This window comes from Protopterus annectens, chromosome 8.part0, assembly GCF_019279795.1.
Source record: "Protopterus annectens isolate FY-2018-M chromosome 8.part0, PAN1.0, whole genome shotgun sequence".
Lineage (NCBI taxonomy): Eukaryota > Metazoa > Chordata > Ceratodontiformes > Protopteridae > Protopterus > Protopterus annectens.
In genome coordinates, this window is record NC_056741.1 from 1,758,361,638 (window position 1) to 1,758,373,713 (window position 12,076).

The window sequence follows — 12,076 nt, forward strand, 5'->3', positions numbered from 1 at the left end:
GGTAGGTTACCCTGGGCCTGTACACTCTTCTCCGTTTCCTCACTGTGGGTTGTCCAGCAGCATTTCCATTGTCACCACCCTCAGCATGTTGCATATGTCGGCTTATAACAGTAATGGCAGCCCCTAACATTTGTTTGTCTCAGTAAAGCTTTTTCAGTTTTCACTTCTATTAGCTTACTGCAGTGTCTGTTGTGAGAAACATAATGGATTGTTGTTGGCAGAGTTTTAAGTGCTAGGCTGGGATGGGCTAGTGTACTGCCTGTGTAATTGCCTGATTCTGATTGTTTTCACCTGCTAGCTCTGCTAGTACTCCCTGGTAGCTTCCTACTATTTGTTGTGCTTCCTTTTTCCTTTCTGTTTCCTCAGGGGGGAGTGCTGCGCGCACAAGCACAAACACGCACACAGCTGCTAACACGTGCGCATACATGCTTACATGGACTAAAACTTGCTTATTTGGGTTAAAACGCACGCACACCAGCACAAACGCACTTACAACTCTTTAAACAGCCTTATACATGCTTACTCCGGCTTAAACGTGCGCACTCACGCTTACACGTGCGCACTCTGTCTTACTCGGGTTTACAGGCACGCACACGTGCGCATACCCACTCAGCAAGAAACTTTGGTGTTATCCATGGCATGCACCTTCCATTTCTTGGCTTTCTCTAGCCTACTTGTTGACACACCTCTTTCCATGATGTCTAAATGACAGCGGACACATGCCACTTTGCTCCAATGAGCTTCTCTTCTTTCATACATACCCGCCTCGTGCTGTCTCCTGTCTTCTACTCTGTTACTCCCCATATTGTACTCCTACATTCCACTGACTGTGCTCATTTGCTATGTAAACTAGCGATTCACTATCCTAACACTCATTTACATAAGATTGCCTACTAATGCTTGATTACATGTCTTAGACTGAACTCCCCCCCTTAGCAACCTCTACTCGGTGGCCATCTTGTCTTCAGCCTGACATTCCCTTGCATTGTACATTACCACTTTCAATAAAATCCACATTTGTGGGTTTTCATTTGTAGTATTCTGTGTTTTAGAGCACAGCCCATTTGCGTGGTGCTGCGCTATGCTTAAACATTGGAAATCGGCGAAAAAAATAAAATTATTTTTATTTTAATTTTGCCTCAAGGAACATTTCCAATGGCCATATATTTGGCCATTGGCATGCTTCCTGCACTGGATGCAACCTTTATTTGGAGCTGTCATGGCTCCGTTTTGGTATTAGCAGAATGATACTCAGTTGTCAACTGAGTACATTTCTACAAATAACACTGCTCTTGCTCGGACAGGTTCATGTTTCCTGAATCACAAATCTACCTCATTTGCATGCCTTTCACCTGCAATTGAGGTGATTTGCATATCCCAGCCCTGTCCATGTAAGAGTCATTTTAGGAGCTCTCTTACACACCCCTACAGGCTGTTCCTGGATCGCTTGTTGGACATGATGGCTGCATGGAGTCTTACTCTACTCTTAGACTCCATGCAAGCCATCATGAATCCAGCCCTCGGTCTTAGGGAGACATAATATGAATCACCGCTGTCCAGATGTTTGCAGCAAGTACACATGTCTGACTCATATTTATGTATGTTTCACAGTAAATTGTTGTTTGCTGTCAAATGTGGTATCATTTACACATGACATGAGAGAAGACCACCAGAACTCTAAACTTCAAATGTCCCAATAGTCCTCTAATTGCAACACGTTATTCTATGCACTTCCACATTTTTATAAGTGCATTATCTAATGCTGAGTCCTTTTGAGTCCCTAGGTTGTCAGTGAATGTGCTATGTGTTGTCTCTTACCCAAAGCCAGGGCATACTGAACATGCCCACATCTGCCTACAGGGACATCAGCTGGGGATTCCTTCTCTGAATCCTCCTATGACTGTGGTTGTGGTGACCTGGCACTGGTGGGGAGCTGTATATCCCTTCCCTTTGCTGATCTTACTTCAGCTGTTTCTGCAGGATGAGATTATGTAGCATAGCACATACTATGAATATCTGTGCATATGCAGCTGGAGTATACTGCAGGGCTCCACCAGATATATTGAGGCACAGGAACCATGACTTCAGAAGCCCAAACACACACTCTATGATGTTCCGAGTTTGTGCATGTGCCTCATTATAGCATTCTTCCATAGGTGTGTATGCATTATTGATGGGTGTCATCATCCATGGTTCCAGGGCGTAGATAGCATCCCCCAGTAAATGGTCCTGTATGATGTCCCCCCAGCAAACATCTGGTACAGCTATGATGTGTGCCAGATATGGGAGTCATGATAACTGCCAGGGTTGCCAGCACACACATTCATGATAATCTCCTGGGCATTGCACATGACTTGGCAGTTAATGGAGTGATATCTCTTGTGGTTAACATAGATTTTACCCTGCTCACCACGTGGTGCCTTGATGTGTACATGAGTGCAATATCTGGCACCCAGTACTTCACGGTAGTGTGCTACATGGTAGAAGTTTTGCATATTGCTGGCTCTCACCTCAGGGGAAAGGTGAAAAGATATGTGCTCACTGGCATATGGGAGTATAGCATTCAGGAATTGGTAGAGTATCCTGGATGCAAATTCCTGTGATACCCCCATCATGTCCCAGTTTGTCTTTGAAAAGTACCTGTAGCTAGCATCCTAAGGGCTACACATACCTTAGCTTCCACAGAGATGGATTCTGCACTGTTAGCTCTGACTTGAGTTGAGGTTGGCAGAGCTCCCTGCATTCTTGTAATGTGTCACTGCCCACCCTGTAGCACTCTATGATCTATAACTTATGTAGTTACTGGTAGATTTTCCTGGGCCTGAACACTCTTCTCCTCCTCAGCCTAGGCCTATTGTCAGCAGCACCAGCAGTATTGACTTCAGCATCTAGCACATACTGATGTAGAATAGCTGCAGCAGCCCCTAGCATTATCTCAGTAAAAATTTCCAACTCTCTACTCCAATGGTTCAGAGTACTGATGGAAATCAGAGTATAGGGTGTATGCATACTTTATACAGTTGTGGAGTAGGTCCACCATGTGAGATTGGATAATTGTGATGCAGTTCACCTGCTTAAAATATAAGTGACATGATTTAAATGCCCTACTTTATTGCATGATGTGGCACAATGTGCAATGTTGAGCAGCATAGCTTAAACAAAACAATATAATATTAATTGACTATATCCAGTTTCCATTCATAGCTGGCTACATCATGACTGTCACGTGGGTGGCTGGTCATACAAACACATTAAGCTATACCAAACCATTTGCAGCTAGTGAGCACTGTGCAAACACATGCACTGAGCACTAAAAATCCAGTAGGAATATGAGCACTGTTTAGGAGCCTACATGATGTGGATATGCAGACATGGTTGCTTCCTTTAGCGATTCAACAAATGCACAGCATTTACTGCTCATTTGCAGAAATATTCATGCTGACAGCCTGGAAACTACATGGTTCATAGCTGTGTAAGCTGGTAACATCGGAAGTGCACTATTGAACAGATCCAATGCAAGGCCCTACATTACATTTGTCTAAACTATACTATAAGTGTTTTTTTTTCACTTTTTTTATTTTTCTGTTAAGCATGTTTGCTCAATGTGGCACATAGCACAGACATGCAGAAATTAATAAAAAAAATATTAATTTCACATATTCCATGCCTTTTTCTGACGTCCACAATGTATGTTTTGCATATTTATGTAGGTGATCTTACTTTTTATGGGGAGTTATTTCCATATTTGTGAACTTTTACATCCCCTTCTTTGCATGTTGACTCCTGTACATGAAAATTTTCAGTGTACACTGCTAACACAGAGATGGAGTCTACATATATGCCTTACAGCTTGTTGGATTACTCCACCTGGCTAATTTGCATGAAATTCACCTGCTTAAGCCAAAATTTGCATTGTATGGAAGTTTCCCTATTTGTGTGTCCTTGCATGCCTCTAAGCAGGGTTTACTGAATCTAAAACTGTTTGCAGCCATGTACTCATTACAGATGATGCATCCGCAGAAAAAAATTTCATGTAAGCTTACTGAATTTCCCCTAATATTATCTGGCTACCAAAAACAGATGAATGCTAATGCAGGATAGAGAAAAAGCACGGAAGGAATGGCAAAATATAAAACAATACAATATCTTGAAAACTATAGAATGTTTTGTAATTGTACTACAAAGCAAATAAATGACGACAAAAACTATACTACGATATCTTTCAGAATAATAGTAAACACAACCTAAAAAATTTTGGACAGCCATTAAAGAAATGTTGCATCCTGGACAAATTTTCAACCCTAAACCCTCTCCCAATAACCCACAACTTGAAACCACAATACAGTTCAGTTCTTATTTTATACATATTATAGCAACTCTAATCAAGGATTCCCCATCATCTAATCTCAACCCTGCCCAACAGCCACATATCACCACATCCACTTTCACCTTCACATCTGTGCCCACACCCTATATAAAACTACTCTTAAACAAAAGTTCGACTTCAGCTATTAACTTTCCAGCTGAGTACCTTAAAATAGCAGCCAGTAGAATTACCTATCATGACTCAATCCTTAAAAATAGATCAGTCTAGGAATTCCACATACTCTCACGCTGAAAAAAAGTCATACATTATCCCTTGTACAGGGGGATGACCACAGCTGTTCTTCACGCCTCTGAAATGAATCCATTTGTGATACACTAAGGGTGAACCAATTCATTAGTGAGTCAATGAAACAGTGCTTCATTCTGACAAATAAACAACTCAGCACATTCTCAGTACCCTCAGAGCTTGTGTTTTTAGTCTTAGAGTATGCTTTTAGGACTTTTTCCAAGGTAACCTTTAGGGTGTGTACTGACATGATGGCAAATGGATGAACCTGGGGGATGTGGGGAAGAGATATTAGTATGATGTCGGCCTTCAGTGGGGCTGAGTTGGTGTTTTGTCATGAAATATTCTGGAACAATACTGGGTATCACTTCCAAAGTTTCTAGCATAGTTGAAAAACACCTAATGGTTACACTTAAGAGATATCAACTTTCAGTCCATACTTCCTTTGTAGATCTGATTTTGTGGCTAAGTTCTTTGTTAACCTGTCAAGTTCACTTTGTTTTGGAGCAAGCAGTTTCAAGTTTACTTCTTAGCATAAGTAGGTTTTTATTTTATATACCTTGTGGAAACTTGGGCTCCTCCATAGAGGTTTGTGCTTAAACTTGGCATTGTATTTGTGACAAATCACAGCTGATTTCTTATATAGCAGGTGAGCTGTGAGTAGAAACTACCTGCAAATGCTGCAATGTTGGCTGCTGAGTTCTCAGCTAGAGGAAGCTCTTAAACTGCTTCAGGACAGCGGCTATCTGTAATAAGTTTGCCTCTGAAAAATGTATAAAGCCACTGTGTTTCTTCAGCATGATTATTTAGGCTTTTAAGCACAGCTATAATAAAGAGTGATCAGATCTGGCCAGTCATGTGGTAACTACAGGTACAGACAATAATGGATCTATACGAGAACCAGTTCCAGTAAATTTAAGCCCCTGCTAAAGGATTGCACTGCCTGGCCTTGAGAGTTTGCACTGATTGTAGGAAGCAATTTTGTTTCTGCAATAGTGTATGTTTTCTTATTTATGGAAGGATGGTTGAAGTCCCCAGAATAATTGTGTTTGGATCAATAGTGAGGCACGCTAGTTTGCTTAAGTATGTTTTTTGGTTGTGGGTTCTGTAGTTATTCAGGACATGATGAGAGAGATTATTAATTGTTACAGGCACATGGAAGACTTGGAGGTTGTTATCTTTCTATGCAAGTTTCGATGTTATGGAATTACTCAGTAGATGCAAACACACTGCCATCTTATGACATAAATACTCTTAGCAGAAGTTCTAAATGAATGGTAGGCATTGATTCATAGTAGTGAGTTTTATCACTGCCTGGGAGCCATGTTTCAGGGATGATCTAGATTTCTAGCATTGAGTAGAACTACATTTATAGTATCTTAATTTGGTTTGGCTAGGATGTTAGATGCAGGAGACCAATGCTGCCTAAAAAGCTATTATGGGGTAGAGAAAGATTTGACCAATATACAAAAACCCTGAAGAAAGAGGTACAGGCCATCCTTGGCAAAACAGGCAGGACTGTCAACCATGCCCCTCCAGGCTGATATATATATTGCGATGCCTTTGGAATAACAGTAATAACTAAACCAATTACTGAAGTTAATTCTCATTTGTTTATATTGCAGCATCACTCTCAGTGAAGGGAGGTCGCTACTCAGCACTAGCTTTATACCAGGTCAGAGATATATATTGGGCAGCAAAACACACGAAAATTCAGCAATTCTGCAAAATACACACCACGACAGCCAGTATTCCACCAGTAAATTCTTTTAATGTTCCAACGATCTGGTACCTCGGCAGTTCGCCTTCAAGGATCACAGTTTGTTTGATCAAGACACAGTCATTATATACCACTTGATCAATCAATTAATCAATTTACAAGATTAATTCAATAAAAAAAATAATTTCAAATTAAAGTGACCTTTACATATATCTTTGGATAAATATATAATATTATATCTTCTATATGTGCTTGTTCATAATAAATTCAGCTGTATACTTATTAACAAATTTAACACATTTAACAATAAATAAATAAATAAACACAGGAATGAATAAATAAATAAATGAACAAATGAATAAATAGATAAGTATCATATAATATATATTCTAAATATTTTAAACAATTCAATATTCTAATATTGTATATCTTAAACGTAAATCTTTTTTTTAATTTTAAATATCTATATTTTTTATTTTTTATTTTTTATTTTTTTATATATATATTATTTTTTATATACCTAATTCCTGATTCAAACCATATGGTTTTAATGTATTAAATTTCAGTATCATTCTTGTTTCTAATTCTAACAATTCACCTATAAGATCATCTCCCCTTGAAATAAAAGGTTTTCCTAGTATACTAAATTTTAAACTATCAGCACAACCACCATGAGTGTCAATGAAATGTTTTGCAACTGGACTAGAAGAGTTCAAATTTCTTATATCCTTTAGATGTTCCAAAATCCTAATTCTTACCATCCTTTTAGTTTGTCCTATGTACCAAATATCGGTACAAGAGCAACCCAATATATACACTACACTAGTGAACTTACAGTTGAAAAAATGCTTTGAAATGTGGCATCTATTATTAATAGATTCCACATTAATAACCCTATTACACACACTGCACGAACCACATGCAAAAGTGCCTACCCTGGCAGAAATTGTCCTATCATATCGTAATAAATTTTTATTTAATATTTCCTTTAGATTTTTTCCCCTCTTAAAGGAAAAATTAACATTATGTGGAAATAGCTCACCTATAGTGTCATCCTCACAAATTAAATACCAACATTTTTTAATTAATGAAATAAATTTCTTAGAAAAAGCAGTAAATTTGGTTACAAAATATATATATATTGGGCAGTTTATAAGATAATAGGTGTTCAATCGGCTAATGACCACAAGGGCCTTTTTAAGCCTAGCCATGCATCCAAAATCTCTGGTAAGTTCTGGTATCCTTGATAAGTGTAAGCAGGGGCTTGGGAGATGAAATATTTGCTAGCAGGGTCCTAGAAGATGAACCATTTCAGGCTCCATGTGTCCATTAAAAACATAGGTGCCAACCTAGAGATGAATTACTCGTTTTCCATCCAGTTGTCAAAGTTACACTTGAATTGGGTTAAGGAGAAACTCTGCTACACATGGATGGAGAGCCTGATCCTGAGAAAGAGTAGTCTCTGGGATACATACCTGTGTCTCCAGCAAGTCCTATTTATATCACAGGCAATGTTTAAGTCTTTAGAAAGGATAATTATGGTGCTGTTTGGTTTGTGATATGCAGGATGTCCATCATAGTGGGATCTGACAATGCCTTGTATGCCAAGTGTAGATCTCACCTCAAAAGCCTGTATGAGACAGAATTCAGAGATAGGTAGTGCCATTAGGTTGTCTGTACAGGACATGTTACTTACACCTATATTCTTTTAATGAGGAACTTTTATGGACATTCCAATTGTTGGATATGCCTGGTTTGGTACATACCGAAGGGGGGCATTATACTCAGTGATAGGTCTGATGAATGCTGAATACAGTGGAACAATTACTTCCTTGGACCTAGATGCCCCATACCTTTGTTTATAAGTTGCACAATATAGAATGATTTCCTCACTACTGTAGACACGTTATGGTCAAAGGCTAGATTACTGTCTGTGTGTGTCCCTAAGCTCCTGAATACTAGGTCAACTCTTAGGGGTGTGCTGTCAGTATAACAGTTACCAGGGCTATGACTTCCTGAAGGATACCTATCATTCATTTCCTGGCATTTAATTTTAGTCCATGGCTTTGACACCAGTTATTTGTCTGTGTCAGCCCTTCTTGAAGAGCATTTGTGTTAGTAGAGGATTCAATTACAGTTCCTAATTTGCAATCATCTGCAAATTTAGTCTGCCAAAGGCTGGAAACATTGACCTAGTCTTCAGAGAAGTAAATTCCAAAAAGGAGCAGCCCCAGATCCAATCCTTGAGGGACTCCACTTGTGACTGACCTTTTTGTATTTATTTTATTTTTTATTTGACATTTATTTCCTAGAATTGTCCGACTGGACACCACATGTCCTCTTTCAGCAGTGTGCTGAGGAGAAAAGCTCCATAGAATACTGAGTAATTAAATAACAATAGTTTAAAAAGTTTGACAATGCTAAAAAAGTTAAATAAATAACAATAGTTTAGAGAATTTGAGACGTTATCAGAAGATTCAAAGTAAAAAGTAGTTAACAAGGTTTAACAATGCTTAACAACACCTTTAAGAATTAACAATGTTAAAAGAGTTTGACAAGTTGTTAACAGTAAAGTGTTCTCAAAAGCATAGTAGTTAAGCATAGATATAGTATATATACAATCAACGTAATAGAAATGAGATTGTACTAGGTATTTACACTGTGTTCTATCTGCTTAGGGGTGCAGTATAAGGCAGTGGAAATGTGTCTAGTAATGGGGACTGGGGTAGCAGGCTGGGTTTGGAGGTAGGTTCAGGGAGGGTCTATTGCAATTACATAGATGGTATTCTTGGAAGTATGATTTAAGGAGTTTTTTGAATGTAGCAGTGTGGGTTTGTAGCCTGAGTTGTGGGGATAATTTTGCAACTTCATAAGGGAATAGAGATTCCCCTGTAATGTTTTTACATGGAATGACTTCTACTAGGGCTTTGTTACTAGATCGAAGTTTCCTGTTGGTGCTGTGGAAGTTTAGTAGGCCTGTTAGGGCAGGAGGTTGGCCTGGGTTATACAATATCTGATGGGCTAGGTTGAGTTGGTGGTAGTGAAGTAGGTTTGGAAATTCTAACCAGTGCAGCTTATGCAGGGATTAACAGTGGTGTAAGCGTGATTTAACATTATTTGTGAACCTAGCTATTTTGTTGTAGCATGTAACTAGTTTGTTAAGGTCAATCTTATTGAGATTTGTTAATACTGGGGATGCATAAAGTAGGGTTGATAGGAGGTGAGTTCTGACTGTGGTAGTTCTGGATTCTGGAGTTAGAAATTTGTTACTGCGATAGAGACAGCCTAGCTTTTTATGGACTTTGGAGGTGGTTAGGGCAATGTGTTTATTGTATTTAAGTTGGTGGTCAATTGTAATTCCTAGTAGTTTGGCTCCGGGACAGGAGGATGAGGATGATTAGAGACAGAAAAGAAGCAGTTCTTTTACAGAAGGTAAAGAAAATAACAGTGATCCTCCCAAATCCCATTATATGTCAATGGCATGGGAATTCAAAGCTACTTCCTTATGTCTGGCATGAGTCATACAAAGTATTATGGGAAAGAGAAAGGGTTGAGGGAGTACAAGATCACATTAATACATCAAGCCCCATCGGTAGCCATGTTGTGAAAAACAGGCTAAAATTACAAATAAAGCACTTAGAGTGATTTCTGAGGTGTTAAATAGGTCAGGAAACTTCTTCTTCTGGCTTTTCCTGGTTAGGGGTCTCCACAGCGGATCAGCTTTCTGCTCATGACTGGCAGTGGAGTTTTACAGTGTCGAGTTGCCAGCCCGGTGCCCAACCTTCCACAGAAGGCACACACATGCACACACTCACACCTAGGGCCAATTTTAGAGTGTCCAATCCACCTACAGCATGTCTTTGGAGGAAACCAGAGCAAACCCACGTGACCACGGGGAGGACATGCAGACTCCACACAGAAGGCATCCCAGCCGAGAATTGAACCAGAGAACCTCTTGCTGTGAGGCACCAATGCTAACTGCTGCACCACCATAGCCACCCTAAAATAGGTCAGGAAACAAAAGATTGAAAAAAACAGTTTTTTTTTTAGTTCTAGAGTGGAGTTTTCCTTTAAATAGCAACTTCAGTCACAGTTTCACTTTGTCTCTCTTTAAATAATCCATATTTGTATCTGGCTAAGATGACATGAGTACCTTCATAACCTGTAAAATCTTGATACACGAGAGGCAGATCACTGTCACCCTTTAGTTGTTTAGTCTGGTGAGTTGTGTAACTCTGTGTCTCAATATGGAGTCACTTATAAGTACAACATTTCCATATGTAGTGACTTGCCAAGTCACCCAAAGGGTTTAAGCCTGTTAGCAAGGTAACCCTTCTTTGTGGTGTTTACTTTATGTAGAATTGGTGCCTTGTCAGTGTGTTATACCAGAGTTTGTGTAGTAGACCTGCACTTCAAAAGCCTTTGAACTTAGGGAGAGATTTGCCTCAGAACAATGAGGCTTATTGCCTGATGACAGGGATGCTGGTGTTCAGTGGGTTTGGGTACTGATAAATTTGTGGAAGTAGACGGTGTGTATAGAAGGCAGACTAACCTCCATATTTAGTAAGTATCTATTCCTGTCACAGGTAGATTCTGCCTCTAGAATTGTACAATACAGAGTTGATCACTAATATGATATTCGCAAGTCTGACAACTGTTTTAAATGCTACTGTAAAACCTCTCCCAGAATTGTGAAAAACACAGTGTTGGTACGGTGTTTACATCTCTCTGCCCTTACTTACCCACTGTATGATATTGAGCAAACCTGGCATTGCTCCAGGTTCACCCCTGAAAAGGGACTATATGGCTGGTGGGCCTACCTGGTTAACAAATGGTTATTATTATTATTAATATTATTATTATTATTATTATTATTATTATGTTACTATGCACTTTTTTGTGAACTTCTGTGTACTCCAGCAAGGGAGTTTTCAAAATAACTTTATTTTCTTTGTTTTGAAGGTCAAGAGTTTTATTATACTTTAGAAACTATCCCATGTTTTCCAACTCTGTGATTGTTCTTGCTAGCAATCTCAGTACCTTTTCAGATTTCAAGCTACTGACTGTAGAGGAAATCAATAAGTCAAAGTCTAGTTTGCGTTTCACTGAGATTTTAAGGTTTTGATTATGTTGACATTCATTTTGTATGATTTGATTATCCATTCTGTAATCAGTTTATTTTTTTATTGAACTTCATGATGCTACATTTACTTGCAATGAAACAGTTGTCAGTAGTTATTTCAGGTGCATATTTTATCTAATCCATACAAAAGTAGAACATAAACACTTTAGCATGTTTTGTAGAAATAACCATGCACCATGCACCATAATTTTTGCAGTCATCTGCATGTGTTTTTTCACGTTTGCCTCACTAAAAACAGGTCAATGAAATAGGAATCCAAAGTCCCCCAGGCAGATGCAACGATGGACAAGCCCAAGGTTCCTCATAGGATCCATGACTAGCCCCAGCAATACTGGTGTAAGCCTGGCGGGTTGTGAGATAAGCTGGTAGACCTGGCATAGATGTGGGACACTGTGGGCTGGACAATTTCCACTGATGTCCCAAAGGGGACAAAAAATATAAAGAAATGCCAATCCAACATAGAACCTGATTTTCTTTCTTTGTAATTGAATTACCCATAGAGTTGCATACATCCTGACATTTAGTGCTATTATTTTGCCAACGATTCCTTTATTGAACACCATACTGGCATCCAAATCTGGTGTGTATCCAGTCAGTACTT